General features: G+C 43.6%; 1 protein-coding gene across 1 annotated transcript in view; it reads left to right on the forward strand.

Annotated features, from left to right (window-relative positions):
• Positions 1-1,279: 1,279 nt before the first annotated feature.
• BASP1 (brain abundant membrane attached signal protein 1) overlaps positions 1,280-16,020 on the forward strand; it is a 44,681-nt gene continuing 29,940 nt past the window's right edge. The window contains exon 1 of the mRNA XM_054164173.1: positions 1,280-1,485. The gene's annotated coding sequence lies outside the window, so the exon portion shown is untranslated. The remainder of the gene's footprint in view (positions 1,486-16,020) is intronic.

Consider the following 16,020-nt stretch of genomic DNA (forward strand, 5'->3'; position numbering starts at 1 on the left):
GGTACCGCGCACCACATCCCAGCAGCAAAATCTCGCCGCCGCATCTGCCCCCTACGTGTCCTGCGTCCGTTTCGCTCCGTCTTTACTGAAAACGCAATCTGCAGTTATCCTTATCAGGGGCCATACATACACGCCTCTCACTCGGATCTTGTCCCCACGTGAATGGGAAATAGCCTTGTTTTATGATGAAAGCTCGTGGCTTTGAAGCCGTGGGGTAGCCGGACCACACCTCTCCACGCCTCCGAACCAGAGCTTCCCCGAGGAGACACCGCCACCGCGGTTCGCTCCCAGCGGGTCTGTTTCACCGTCCTTCCCCGGCAGTGGGGCCACGGTGGACTGGTCACTCTCCTGGGAGGCAGCGCCTAGCCCTGCCGGCAGCCACTCGAGGAGCAGAGGGCGCCCCAGGCCCATATCCTAACCGCCGTCGAGCTCCCGTAGCGCCTAGCGAGCGCCGAGCGCAGCGCGCCCGGCACCACCTGGCAGCAGGTTTTTAAAAAGAGAGAGGTGGGAGGGTGCGAGCAGTGCCCTTTGCTGTGGCAGGAGGTGCTGGGGTGGACCCAGGGACGCTTTTAAACGGGGTAGGGAGAAGTGGAGGGATACCAGACCTGAAGCCACAGCGACGTTCAGCTGTAGGAGCGACGGGTAGAGATCCGTTCTCCTGAAAACCGGGTTGCTTTCCTCTATTGTTTTTTGCCTTTTGTATTTAACGGGCAGACCCTCTCCTTAAGCGTGCCGAAAGCACAAATGCCTGGGATTATTCCGTCTCTTCTGCCCCTCTCCGGCGGGGAAGCAGGTTCCCGCGCTCCCCAGACAGGCTGCACATGTGGGCTGGGGGCCTGGCAGCTTCTCCACTCCGCCGGGGCCGGACTCGCAGCCACCCCACGAGGCACAGCCGCGTCGGGGTTGCGGAGGGTGGAGGAGCGCCCCGCACATCGATGTGCGTCCCTGCTCCGTGCCCGCTCTCCTTGGGGCACGGAGCCTAGCTTCTGCCTTCCCGCTCCCCCGTTCCGTCCTCGTCAGGGTCCTTCGGTCCTCCCTGAAAATTTTTTTTCTTTATTTTTTGGGCTAGGGAGGTAAAGCTGCAAGGGACGTTCGCAGACCTCCGAGCGAGTCGTGTCGCCGCCTGCAAGGGTCGTATTTAAACCTCGGGTCCGTGCGCCCCCTAAGTGTGAGCGCCGCGCGGCGCATCTCCCGCCTAGAAAATAAATAAATAAGTACGTGTGGCTTTTGAACTGCCCACAGACTGTCACAGAGAAGGGGGGAGGGAGGGAAAGAGGGAGGGGGAGAGAGTGAGAAATGCAGAGGCAGCAGCCGCGGTAGCGGCGGCATTGCTCCAGCAGGCACTAGTCACTCCAGTCCCGGCGAGCGAGCAGGGGAGAACCACAGCACTCAGAGGAAGTCGAGCGGGCTCCGGGCTACCTGGGACTCTCTTTGTGACACTCCAGCTCACAAACACACAGGGGTAGAGAGGAGAAACAGAAAAAGGTAAGGAGCGGTGTATCTCACTGATGCCATTTACATAGCAGACCCCTATAGCTGTGCAATTTTTTTTTCTTTTTTTTTGGTTTTTCTTCTTCTCCCCTCCGTGGCGTCTCGGATGCGGGGAGGTGTGCGTCTGAATGGGAAGGAGCGGGGAGAGCGGAGCCGGAGCCACCCGCGCGGGCACATTTTAGCAGTGTCGCTGCGAGGAGCTGGATTCCTCGAGAGGGGAGTCCGCCTAGCGCGGATTCGAGGCACAAAAAGGACCGAGTCTATTCTGTAAAATTAAATGCCGAATAGGCTTTCTTGGGGGAGGGGGAGGATAGCGATGGGTGTGGTGGGAGTACTAGTGGGTTATGGACAATTTCTTTTCGGTGCCTTTAGCCTGTTTCCAACAGGAGGCTGCTAATGAAAAAACAAACAAACCAAACAATAAAACTAAACAAAATCCCAACCAAACAAAAAAAACCTCAGACCGCTCCACGCACACAGGGCTCGGAGAAGGAAACGCAGCACTCTAGAAGATGGCAGGGCAGGGGGGTGCAGCGATGGTGCAGGGAGGCGCCGGGCGGGGGCTCGGCGGCGCGGGCGCTGCGCTGCGGGAGGCAGCGGGCGGGGCCGGCGGGAGGAGCGCAGCCTGCGGGGGCGGCCGGGAGCGGGGCGGTGCGTACCCGCTGTGGCGGGCAACGACGCGGTAGCTCACGGTGGGGTGGGAAGGGAGCAGCGCTGCCCTCGTGGCCACGCGTGGCCCTCCTCATCCCTGCTTGTGGCGGGGCGTTGCGGGAATGGTCCTGGGGCTTGCCTGGGCAGGGGCTGACAACCACCCGTCACGAACGGGCGGGGACCGCTGCTGCCTCCCGTCGTGCGGCTTCGCTCACAGCACCCGGCTTCTCGATGCGCCTTTTAATGCACGTTTACCGAATGCCGCACCGTTTCTTCCCACAGATTATTTCTTCTTCCCCACCCCGTTTTCCATTTCCCCCCTACCAAAGCAAGCTACATCTCGCCACAACCATCTCCCGATCCGTCTCTCCCCGCGCACACGCGTGTTTCTCAAAGGCGGCTCCCAAAAGGAACTGGCTCGGCTGGTAGTGGCTGCTCACGGAGACGGGGAGAAAAGATGCACATGAGACCCACACGTCCACCCTCTCGCCACGGCGTATGATCGCCCGGCGGGGCCGCTGGCCGAGCCTGGGTGCGCAGGGGAATGGAGGCAGCTCTGCTGACCCTACCCGCGCCTTTGTCTCTGCCCCGCGCATGCGCGGAGGAGGGGGGGATGGGGCCCGCGGCGGAACAAAGGCACTGCGCTGCGACCACCGGGCCGCTCCCCCTTCCTCGTCTCTAGCTTTCGGGAAGTAAATTCATGCGTCTCAGCGGCGGGCTGACATCATTCACTCCCTGCACTGCGCCTGGCGTAGCTTTAGCATCTGGTACTGTGTGCGACGGCGGAGCTTCCCCGTGTCGGCCCCGCCCGTGCCAAGATAAAATCTGGCATTTTTGAAGGAAAAAGAAAGCGGTGCTGCCTCCCCCGCCTCGGCCTGCAGCGGAAGACTCGTAGCGTCCCCCGCAAAACAGCCGTGGCAGAAAAGGGGGAGCAAGGCGGGGCGGGGGTGGGGTGGGGGGGGCGGAGGAGGGGTCCTACAGCAGTGGGACTACGGCATGTCCGTTCGATTATCCTTTGGTCAGAGGGGCCGAAGCGGGTGCAGTGGATGTGCCCACTGAGGGGGTAGCCACGCCGCGTGAACGTGCTCGCTGTCGGGCACCGTCCAAAGGAGGAACACTGTGTGTTCGGGCGGTCCCCGAAGCATCCGTCTGCTGCCGAGGAGAAACAGTGTTTTCGAGAGAAAGGTTGTCTTGTGTGCGCGTTAGTGCGACATTTTGAAATCTCTTTTGTTCCAATTGTTGCATCTTGATGCTGGCATCTGTGCTCCTTCCTCCGCCCCTTTTCTTTCCCAGCAGATGCTCTTGTCCGAAATTAAGGTAGACTTTTCTTTGTAGTGTGAATGTGCATAAGCCACTTAGAAATGCACAGGTTTGTAACCTAATGGTTGTTAGTTTATGAACAAAGACAACTGGTGTTTTTGTCAAGCTGGAGTTAAAGATTACAAAAGAGTATTGCAGATGGGCTGCTAAAGGGACGACACAATGGAGTTTGCTGCGGCCTCTCTAGGGTGATAAACGTTCACTGGAAAATGCACACCCTATGGGCTCTCACATGGCGATTACTTGGTATTTAAAGCTTTTTCAGTTAAGGCCCTTTTGAAGAAGCATTGCCTTGAAACCCCCCAAAATCTCACTTACGTCTCCTCTTTGCTTGCCTCGTGCTTTCCAGGCGCCGCCTAGACCAGTGGCCAGGCTTTAGATGCTGAAGTTTTTTTTTTCCTCCGTAACTGTTCCCCATTAAGCATGGGAGCAGGGGGAGCCTGGGGTGGGAGTTCCTTACCAGAGGAAGATGCGGCATCTGCTGCTACTGCTGTCTCCAGTGGAGATACCTTGACCCACACAATTCTTTTGTTTCTGAGATTTTTGTGCAACCGCTCCAAGCTTTAGGGGGCAGGAGGGAAAAAATAGACATAAGACATAAATCAACATTAAAAGGTAAAACTGGTAACATTACTAGTCCAGTTATTGCATGAAATAATGATCAGGTGCCTTTTTATTTTCTTTTTTTTTCCCCTCCAAGATTTTTTGCATTTGAATGCCCACTGAAGCAACCAGCTGATAAAAGACGGATTTATTTCAGAAAGTGGCATACTTTTAGTACAAATCCTTTCCATAAGATTATGGAGTATGCACACTCTTCCAGAATTTCAGAACCATCACCAGAGCTGTCTCTAGTCCTTAAGTATTTTTGTGTTTTGACCTTTCAACATTAAGTCTGGAATAAATTGTATTTTCCAAATGAGGCTTCTTGTATTCTTTGTGCTGTGTTCCACTGGTAGTTTTGCCCCGTGCAGTGAACCATGAAGTCCTTCAGCAGAGCCTCCTGTGTACAGGGCAATTTCCATCTGAACAATACTAAATTCCTCCCTTGTGCGGGCACTCACCCAGTGGGACATGCTGAGAGACAGAAGCTGGTTGCAGAGCAGAAACAGGCCTTCCCATGAGATCTTGGGAGTCTTCACTGCGGCTGCATTTCAGACATTCAGCTACCATTGAGCTACTAATTATTTAGCAACATGCCATTGAAAGCTGATTTTGCACTAACTCTGAAAACAAACATTTCAGACTTTTTTTCCCCTCTTCCACCTTCAAGAAGAGAGTGCTACATTTGTACCTAAATATTTGTGTGCTAATCCCAGGTTTTGCTCATAGAACAGATTGAGTTGGAAGGGACTTTAAAGATAATATAGTTCCAACCCCCTGTAATGGCCCAGGACTCCTGCCACTAAATAGGGCTGCTCAAAGTCTTATCCGACTTGATCTTAAACACTTCTAGGGATGAGGAGCCCACAGCTTCTCTGGGCAACCTGTTCCAGTGTCTCACCAGCCTTGTAATAGAGAACTTACTAATGTCTAATCCATTGCCCCTTGTCTTGTCACCATATGCCCTTATGAAAACTCCCTCTCCAGCTTTCCTGTAGGTGCCCTTCAGGTACCAGAAGGCTGCTATAAGCCCCTCCCTCCCCCAGAGCTTTCTCCAGGCTGAACAGACCCAACTCCCTCAGCCTGTCTGGTAAGAAATTTTCTCCAGCCCTCTGACCATCTTTGTGGCACTCCTCTGGACCAATCTAAGAGATTTAGGACTCTAGGTGTAAGTGTAGTGTAATTGGGTACTCTGTAAATTCAATAGTTTCAAGTAAGAAAACCAGATGATATTCAAATACAATGAAGAATTATCAATCAGTATTCAAGGCCCTACCTTCTTTTCTGCAAGGGTAGTCAAGACAGGCCATTTTGAAGTACTGTACACATGCAGTAATACAGCTTCATAACTAAAGAAAAGACTTGAGTGGCTTAGTTTGCCAACCAGGAATGACAAGAATGAGGTAACAACTATAGAAATTGAAGAAATTCCTGAAAGCATTAAAGACTTGAAAATAGAAACCATATGCAGCATAATGGAGGTTTCATGCATTAGTAAAAAATGCTTTCAAGATTTGAAAATAATGCAGGGAAAAGAAGGAAAACACCTCATGCAGAATGGGAAGGGCTTTAAAGTCAGCTTTGCAGCATCTTGTATCTTTCATCTGTCTTTCTTAAAAGCACAATACCAGCTAGGCTGCTTACTTCAAGATGGAGAAATACAGTTAGTATAAAAATGTAGGTATTGGTTGTTCAATATGAAATTTTGTAAGCTTAAAATGGGAACTGATTGATAGCAACACGATTCCTCAAACTGCATGTCAGATTCCTGGCTTGCCAGAATCTAAAAATAAAATCCTTTGTCTTTCTTCAGCACACCAATAAATGTAAAGAGATACTGATTTGTAACACATGTGGAATGGTCTGGCTTTGCCTGGGAGCAAGATGTGTAGTAATTCCCTCGTAAGTATGGTTAATGGAATTTAACTCGGAGGAAACAGTTTTATTAATAAAAACCTTCTGTCTTAAGATATAAATCAGAGGCTGATCTCTTTTGATGTGCTTGGTATTGTGCTCTGCAGAATGGAAATTAAGTAGCCTGTGTAACTGATCTGATGTGGGGTATAGGCTAGCAAGTACTTCACCAGTGCTGTAGTGTTGGGAAAGCCACAAGCTTTTTAGTCACATGTTGCATAGTTTAGATTTTAGTTTGGTAAGTAATGTCACATATGATTATGATCTGCTGATCCAGGGATTATTTTTTTTTCCCTCCTTGTAGGAATTTCAGTGTCTTTTCAAAAGATTTACCTCTATGTATACTGTCCTAGCAGTCATTCAGAGCTGCATGCACTTTGTGCTTAATGTAAACCATAGGATTGATGGTAGGATCTTCATTTTGATTGGACACTTGCTGTCCTTATGAAGGGTACAACACGGAATGTGTAATAAAATTGGGTCTTAACCACTTACCTTGTGCTGCTTACAAAGGTATGTTGACGGATGCTTGGTAATGCTGGTGGTTATAGTACTGGTGCAATGATATGAGTGCAATGTTGAAGTAAAACATTTTAATCCAGTCAAAAGCCTAGTAACTGTTATGGGAAAGCTTCCTGTAGGATTAATTTTAACAGCAGAAATCTATACCATCATGACTTTACATGGCAGATTGAAGTACCTGCTATACCAGTAGTAAAATCAGGGAGCTGCTGGCCATCTCCTATTTCAGTAGTTCTTAAATAGGAGATGGGATGTAGAGCTTAACCCCACTAAAGCACAGAGCCTGGGTTTATTGCTTTCCTTATGTGATTGGTTAGTGAAGGAGGGGCTCATATTCAAAATTAAAGCTTGACTTTACTGTTTTAGGATGAAGTAGAAGATGATGATATGTCAGAATGCTGTAGATGTGCATCTGCTAGACAAATTTAAGATGATTGCTGAACTATGGAGAAGTATTGAAGCAAAGTTAGACAAAACAAAGAATGAATCAACAATAATATGACTGAAACACTCTCATATAACTGCCTTAGAAAAATGCACAAAACAAGTGCAAATCAATATGTAGAAACCAGTGAAAACCCACTCAGAAACACAGAATCGACATAGGAGAGTAAGACCATGAAAAATTCTGGTATATCTATGTGTCCAAGACAGACTGGAGTATGAGAATTGCTACACCAGCTTCCTGTAGTCATCCTTCCTCAAAGCAGTGAAGCACCTCATTCAGAGAGAAAGAAAATGAAAACAAAAACCAGGCTAGAAGTGGTACCAAACTAGGAGTCTGGAAAAGGATAGCATGAAACCTAGCACCACTAGAAGCGATGCTCTGATGATTTTGACATTCTGTATTCATGCACAGTTCCCTGTTGCTTATATTCGGATCATCATGACTAACTGCATGATTGACTTCTGTTACTAGTTGTGTTGAGCTGGTGGGAGGAAGCAAATTCAGTCATCTGTGAGGTGGTGAAAAGAGCTTTTCTGGGTTTCTTACCATCACTACAAAAGCTGAGGCAAATGAAGAAGATATGCTAGCTGCTTTAACCAACAGGGCTTGAAGATGGGGACCTATTCCCCTTCAGCACCCTCGTGTGCAAACTCTGCACCAGTGAGTGTACAGTCTGTGCTGGGAATAGCTGGTCTCCTTGAAGAGTGGGTGAAAGCTACCTGTTGACTCTTGCTTTCCTTTTCAGGTCTACAGACATTGTGAAGCAACTGAGACATGTGGCTCTCCTGAGTGTAAAAATGAAAATCTGATCAGATTTTCCAGGCTTTTAAATTCCGTATTTTGCAACAGAGCGTACTGTTGCTTTGTAATTTTGTTTCCCTAGGAGCTGTCACTAGGAGTGTGTGAGGCCTCTGTAGCATACCTGAGTGCTCAGGGCAGCTCCATAGCTTGTAGTTCAAGTGACCAAATTACCAGACTAAAGCAAATGTGGAAATGTAGAAATTATTTACCTATTTATAGTCCATATGTACTCTGCATAACTTCAACATTCACAGTGAAGAGTACCCTCATGCCCTCTAGAAAACTGCATGGAAATTGTGAGAGTTCAAGGAGAGTTACAAGTTGTCCATGCAGGTAATCTTTTTTCCTGATGTATCTAGTATGATTCACAGGGAAGATTTTCATAAGAAGGGTTTACCCATTTTCTTATTCCTGTACACTTTTCCCTCTTCTCATTCCTACCCTGAGAGTTTATCACCTGGAAGAAAATCATCCCACAGTGCAGACACACAAGGAGAAGCCCTTTTAAGCCACTTGTGGCTGTCTGGCATTCCACCAGTATTGTACATTTTAATGATTTCCTCAGTGCTAGCTTCCCTAAGTGATATTTAGAGGAACATCCAGCTCTCTACATAGCAGCCCATTCTTTATATTCAGTTGCCTTGAACCAATGACATTGCCTTAGTAAATAATACTTTTAGAACCAAGCTGAGCAAGAGCTGCCCTGTATACTGAAATGATAGCTCACCTGAGTGTACTCTTCCCATGCATGTAATATTGAACAAAATCTTCAACAAAGCTCAAGAAAAAAAATCAATATTACAGTATTTTTAAAACAGTACTAGAATAATTACTAAGTCACTGCAAATTCAGCTGTCATTCTCTTCTGTAGATGAATCAGTAACTAAGAGATTCATGAACAAATTCTTGATGGCAAGAGCAATGTGGCACTCCTTATGGTTTCTCATTTCTTACTGAACAATACTCTGTATTGGCAGTCCATTCCAGCACAACCTTTCTAAGTGGCCTTCAGTGTTGAGTCAGTTTCTGTTACCAAGGGTTCAAACTATATACTGCGGATCACCTACCAGTGTTTTTATAAACATCTCTTGAAACAATGCTGTCACCAAGGTACTATGGAGAAAAGCAAACATGTCAGTCAACAAGTGACAAATGTAATGAATCCTCCTTGCTTGAAGCAGGCTCAATATAGTGTCTTTAAATACTTGCCATCTCTGTCCTAACTTGAAGTTAATGCATGGAAGATGGTGCCGAGGGAAACAAACTGGTTTTGCATGCTTTCCCACAGCTATTAATTTTGTAAGGTGAGAGACTGAACATCCTAGTTCCTTACCATCTGCAACACAGAAGTGGTAGGGAGCAAAGGAAGTTCTGCACTGACAGATTTGTTGTTCAGAAAAAGACCAAAAAGTCTGTCCAGGAGTTTACTGTGAGGCAATGGTGTAAATTTACAGGCTGAGAATAGAAATACTTAGCAGCTTTTTTTGTTGTTTGTTTTGGTTTTGGTTTGTTTCCTTTTTACTTCCAACCCAAAGTTCTTCGTCACATTTGCTCCTAGTTAAAGAAGCTATTCAATATGCTTCTTGATATAAACTTCCTATGATAACAAGTTGGAATATACCTTACTGTCTCTGCAAATATTTGTAAATATGTTGCAGTAAAAAAAATTCACCGAATCATAGAATGATAAGGTTTGGAAGGGACCTCTGAAGATCATCTAGTCCGGTGTCTAAAAGTTTGTACTTGTTTTACAGCTAGCTCTCACGGCATCCTTCCTTGCCATGTCCCTGGAGATCATTTATCTTTACTTCAATTAAATTACCACAATTGCTTATGCTGCTGATCTGTTCAGTTATCCTCTCTAGAACTCCTTATTTTCAGCTGTGGAGTAACTCAACCTATTTTAGAGAAACCTTGTTAATCACATACTAACATGTGATATGTGCATTAGCAGGTATTCAGAATGCAGAAAGATCTGTGTCATAAGCTTGAGTAAACACTTAAGTGTACATATACAACTGTTCATCAGCTTTAGTATTCCTGTCTAATACAAAGCAGGGATATGAGAACAGAATCACTTAATCCAAACAAAATCACTTTAATTCCAGACTCTGAAATTATTGTTGCTAGACCCCAGCTGTTTGCATGGGTATGGCTCCCCAGTCTGTAAGTTCACTAGAGTGAGATCATACCAACACAAAAACTTGATCTTAAACAAAGTTTTTATGCAAATCCTGTAACAATATGGAAATCTTGGAGATCTGCCAGCCAAAAGCATTCAACACTTTTTTCTTATCACTTGGGAAAATATTAATGTGATTTCTTACATTTTTCTCTGACTGAAAGGGAATAGAAATTTTTCCTTTTTACACCATGTTTTAGTTCTAAGCAAAACTGCCACTTGACTAAATGAAAACCAACCAAACCCAAACCTGTTTGCGATATCTTGCACTGTCAGTCTTGTTTTCAAAAAGAAACTTATTTGTTTGATTCCTTTTGGACATTAAACAAATTGCTGTAGGGTTATAATTAAACTACATTTGTGAGTTGCAAAACCTTCCAAAACACACTTTTAGGGGAAACATTTGCTATTGTAATAGACAAAGCTTGTCTGTCAAGCTGTGGCTTTGCTGTGCCTCATATTGCATAAATGCCTCTAGTTGTCACAGTCATACTGGTCTGAGTTGCTTTCATAGAGAAACCCTTCTTTGGATCCTCTTCTAATTGCTTGAGATTTTCATTGTGTCCGAATAAAGCACAACATCTATAAATGATTGGAGGCAACAGCATGATTGCTGTGCAGATTCATTATGAATACTGTTAAGATGAAGGTTCTGTTCAGGCCAAATGAGTTCATGATGGCAAATATATATGCCTTTTTCTGAAGCACAAGCTTGTCAACACATAGAGAGTGAGGACACGAAATAACCTTTGACCACTGTGGAAGGTCCCCAAGTAGGGGGCCAGAGAACTGAAGTATATTGATTTAGATAATCTGTACATTGGGCTCCCAAAGAAAACCAAAACCCTCAAATTATATTCATTACAGTTACAACTGCTCATCTCAGCTAGCTCCTTCAAGAGAAAATTTACAGTGATAAGAGAATCAAAATGATAGGTAAAAGGTTTGTTCACTGCCTGATACCTACCTATGACCTCTTGCAAGTTTCAAATGCTAATACTGATTTCAAGCATGCAGTGTTTTTCTGCATTACAGCAAATTTCCACAGTCCTTCCTAGTCCCAAACTTCTTTTCCAACACCTTTATGGTCTTACTGTGGATCTGCTACATGCTGCTTGTATAATTTTTCTAGTTTTCCTCTTGAGCTGCAGGTTGCTGGTTTGAATCTCCCACCTTTTTCACTGTGCTGTGTCCAGAAACTTCTCTGAGCAGCCTCAGGGATTTCTCCAGGAAAGGACCTTCTCTGGCTACTCAGTCTTCTCAAAACAAACAAATAAGATGATACTGTCCACGGGAGCCTTCTTTGCTGTCTTGCAAATGCAGTGACTTTGGTGGGAATGCATCAATGGGGCATACAGTCAGAAGTGCCAGTCATCAGCTTCTGTGCTAGCAATGTTCATTGAAGGAAAGGAGACCAGATAACTAACTTACTACAAATGTTCTGGTTTGTCTTAATTAATCTAGCCATATGATTCTGGTTCCCTGATCCAATTAACTAGGGAGATAGTTAAATATAACTTCATGTATCTAGGCACATTTAGTTATTCGTGGTTGAATCTGCTCATGGTTCCTAAGAGACCGTATTTCAAAGTTAGGAAGTCACAGCCAGGAATACCTCCCAGCTGCTCTTCATCTGAAATAAAAAATACAGAGTTTATCTTAATTAACATGATGGCATATTTTTTAATATTAGCAATACACCTCATAACTTTCTATCATGTTAAAGCTCTTCATGGAAACAGGGAGACATCTGTCTCATAAGAAATGGGATTTCCACTGTTTGAATAGATAAACATAACTTTAGATTGTATGTAGAAAATATTTGCTATTTGATGTGTAGCAGATGGAAGATGGTCAGTAATCTGAGTTAAAATAATTTGAAATTAATAAATCACAGTAAAAATTCTTTGTCCATGGAGGCATTTCTAGTAAAGACTGTATATGGTAGCCATAAAGAATATGTGGTCAGAATTGCCATAAAGAAAATGTTGTTAACCAGAAAAGTACAAAAAAGAGTAAGAGAGATCCACTTTCTAGTTGTGCTGTTTGCTACAAAATTAAAATGAATTGCTTTTTAAACTGTCCTAAAATGGACACCTAAGACTTTGCTTTCATGTATTATGCATTGAACATTATAAGATATTTCTTCAGTGGCTCATACGCCATGTAAAAGTCAGATACTGTTTAGTGTAAACAATAAAAGTGATCAAACAGGACCTATGAAAGGGAAAAATGAACACATTGATTTTGTGCAAGTCCAAGAAGAAGATGGTTATCTTAAGAAGAGATAAGACAATAGTCATGGAGAGATGACTTAAATGTAACTCATTCTGTCTTGGGGCAAGAAGAGGAAGTATCTAGACTTCTCTTGGGGTCCCTTCCAGCCCTGTGATTTGTGGGATCAGACACATGGGTGACTTCTGGTGTGAACTGCTTCTTGGATGTACAGAAATTAGTTTGGTTCAAATAAAGTAATTTCCAAGCATTTCATAGTCATATGCCAGAGCTCTGTTTTGAGATCAGAAGCTAAACTCTCTGCTAATACGCTTTTATGGACATGCTTGTCATGTGTTGAGTTGAATCTCCTGCAGATACTCATACCATGATGGATTATGCCACCTACAAAATGAAAGTGTTGGCTGGAGCAGAGTAATATGGTGTTTAAAGTTCATATTGTAACATGAGAGGCTTCCTATTCTAGTTTCTTCTTTTGGTTTTCCAAGCTTGGGGAGTTGGGTTTTTCTGCTGGGTGGGCTGTGGATCAGGGGGTGGGGTAGGTCGTTGCCTTATGCTGCTGCTACTGCATTTTGCTGTACTTTTTCTGCAAATAGGCTAAGGTAATTGTGCATTGTATTATCTATTTTTTTCTTAGTAAAGCCCTTTATCTTAACCCAGTGGATCTTGTTAAACAGAGATTTCTCATAGGGCTTTTGACAGAATTCCTGACACATGATGGAACTTCGAGGCCATGCTTCAAATTGTGGCTGATGTACAAGAAGGAGAGTAAAGCTCACATAAATTGTTGGAGCTTTTCAGTTACTAAAGATAGGGATATGTAGTCATGTGGCTAGGTATGAAAACTTTAGTCTGTAGGCCCAGAATGAAATTTTGTGACTGCATCTGAGGACAGCTGTTCAATACTGATCAGTATGACAATAGCTTGTCTTTTGTTACTTAGTCTATAGGTGCAGAGATGTTTGTTGGGTTGTTCTACAGATGAGTAGAGAATCTGTGTAACAAAGGCTATACACACATTTTCAACACATGGTTGCACAAACTTTATGGCATAGTAACATTAGATTTGAAGATTAAGCCTGATAGAAATTAGGCTCATTCCTAAAGAAATCCTTGCTGTGTATTCATAAAGGGTTTTGAATAGATTTCATGTTTAGCTGCACAAATATCTTCGTGCAATCTGTCTTTTGTGTCCAGGTGGGCAACTGCTGTTGAAGTTCCTGGTACAATACCAGTGGCTATGTGTGCTACAGCTTCTTTGGACTACATGTTTGAAATCAATCAACCTTTTTGCACCTGAGGGCCACCTGAGATTTATTTAAGTTTCTATATATGCTTGCTGGAAATTGTGTTGTGCTCTTAGGAAGCACACGCAGGATTTGTACCTTTGTTTCTGTTTAATGAACCAGATTGTTTTCTAGCTGCCCCTATCTTACTATTAATGGAGATGAGGAAATGCTCACCTTTGTTTAGTTGCTAACTATGAGATTATTCATCAATGTATGGATTTCAAGCTGTGCACAACAGTCTAATGGCATTCGCTGAAGCAAACCTCTCAATGAGAGAGGTGTGTTTGGGAGTAGAACTAGAGTTGTGGGCTTTATTCTGCTTTTATTTATATTGTTGAGCAGTGAGTATTTCCTTTAAATTCAACTAATAAAGGCAGAATTGTGAGCTGCTAAAATTTCACAGTAATTTGGATGGTTGGGTGGACAGAACTGATTTGGTATGATGCTCTTATGTGATATAACAGTGCTGGTGTTTGCAATGGTAATACATAAGCATTTGAAAAAACATTAAATCCCACTGTTCTGTCATCTGTTTGCTTTTAATCTTGTCTTTCTCCTTGGTATTCTCCCTGGTATTAGATCTTAGTATATTAATAAAATGAATAATTTTAATTATGAATTGGCATACTGGAAATTATAAATTTCTCTGCAGAACTGAGAAATTGTTTTTCCAGTATGTGGGCCTCTACATGAGAAACAGCAGACCTTGTAATTGTGGCAGTGAGGGAAGGCAGTGTGTTCAAGTTGTATTGGCTAGGCCAGCTCATACTACTGTGCAGTAACACATACCAGGGTAGGTAGGTAGTATATACTAGTGCTAACATGGGGCAGTGCTGTTTTACTTCTCTCCAGTGGGTACTTCTCTCTGTGTGGGAACTATCAAGTGAGGATGGTGGGTTTGGGGTGGTCAGTGGTCTTTGCTTGTCCTGAGTTTGAGTAAACACCCTACATCAGAGGTGGCTTTGTCTGTGTTTTGGTGGTTTACAAATGATCCAACCAAGCCTGTTTCATTAGCTGCCTTATACAACTCTGCAGTACAAGCAATAGCTAAGCAAGATGATGGCGCAAGAAAAGATGATGTGCTGAAAAAATGTCCATGCTGGAACTTTGTCCAAGGGTTTATATGCCCTAGAAAACTAATTTTTATCTTCTGGTGCTATGTGTATTACAATGTTTAAACTCCAGTGCTGGGATGATTTGTCATAGATTAGTGTGCTTCTACAAAAATCTTTTCTATTCAGGAGGCAGGACAGTGAAGATAAACATGAACTTTAAAAGGAACCCTGGAGTTAATATGTCAGAATTGGAGTATGCTTTTGAGACTAGTGTTTGCAACAGTAGGGTAGTGAAAGCATTTCCATTTTCTACCATAAGGTAGCTAACCACTTAATAAATAGTACAGTTCACAGAGTTTGGAGGTTTTAGACCTAAAACATCCAGTAGCCTACAAGATTATGAACTAATGAGTGTTAATTTAAAGCCTATGCCTAATGCTAAAGTGCCCTGAGGATGTGCAGCAATAAGAAAACTTGTTGCAAAAACTATAATGTGAGGTACTGAAATGTGAAGTATTGTAACAGATTTTGTAGCTTCCTGCATAGCGCCACATCCTTTGCATTTTTTTCACCAAATGGAAAGTGAAATGCTGATAGGATGAAAAATTCTAGCATCAGTTTCTAGTCAAGAGTGCTTTTGAGTTTATAATTTTTATCTGCTTTTACATTTATTTTTTTCAAATGTTGTCATACAATGGTTTGAGATTTGGCCATGACAGTGGGCTGGCCATGAATCTTTCAATGAAATGTTTTCTTCTGGAAAATATTTGAGTCCTTGATGGTCAAATTCTGTAGGAATAATCATTCAGGGTTTTATTTCTAGCTGAAAAAAAAGGACAGACTTACACCCTTCGAACTTGCTGATTATTTAATGCATAAGAAACCCATATAGACAGTTAAGTTTCAAATTGTTGTTCTTGCTGATTCCAGCTGGAGAATTAGATTTGTCTCCTGTAAAGCCAGTGGCTAACACATTCCGCAGACTGTTGTCCAGTTTTGGTTGGGTCGGTCTCAGCCTCTATTGATGAAGTTGGCTACTCCAAGCTATAACTACCAATTGGCAGGAGAATATCTCTGGCCAAAGCACTCACCAAGGTGTTGAAAGCTGAGGTTCAGATCTGAAATGGACAAAGAGGAGTTGAAGCATGCTCTTTTATATATAAAATTACTGTCTTTAAGCAAAGGGTTTAAACCTGTGGCTAATAATTTGTCTAACTATGAAAGCTCATATAAAAATGCCATAAGTACCAATCTTTTGGTGGGCTGGAGAGCTCTTTGCCATGTAGCTCTACTATAAAGCCAGTCTATTTGTTTGGATGCATAAACTGAGTAGCTACTCCTTCTGTTTTGCAGTATTTTTATTTGTAGGAGTTTCTGGGAAGATGTTCAAGTCCTCGACTGCCAATTAAATGCCTGGCATGAATCTTAACCACAGATCTGATCCTGCTGCTTTATGTTAGAGGCAAATTACATAGCATGAAAAACTTAAATTTATGTTAAAATCTGTGG

This window comes from Dryobates pubescens, chromosome 9, assembly GCF_014839835.1.
Source record: "Dryobates pubescens isolate bDryPub1 chromosome 9, bDryPub1.pri, whole genome shotgun sequence".
Taxonomy (NCBI): domain Eukaryota; kingdom Metazoa; phylum Chordata; class Aves; order Piciformes; family Picidae; genus Dryobates; species Dryobates pubescens.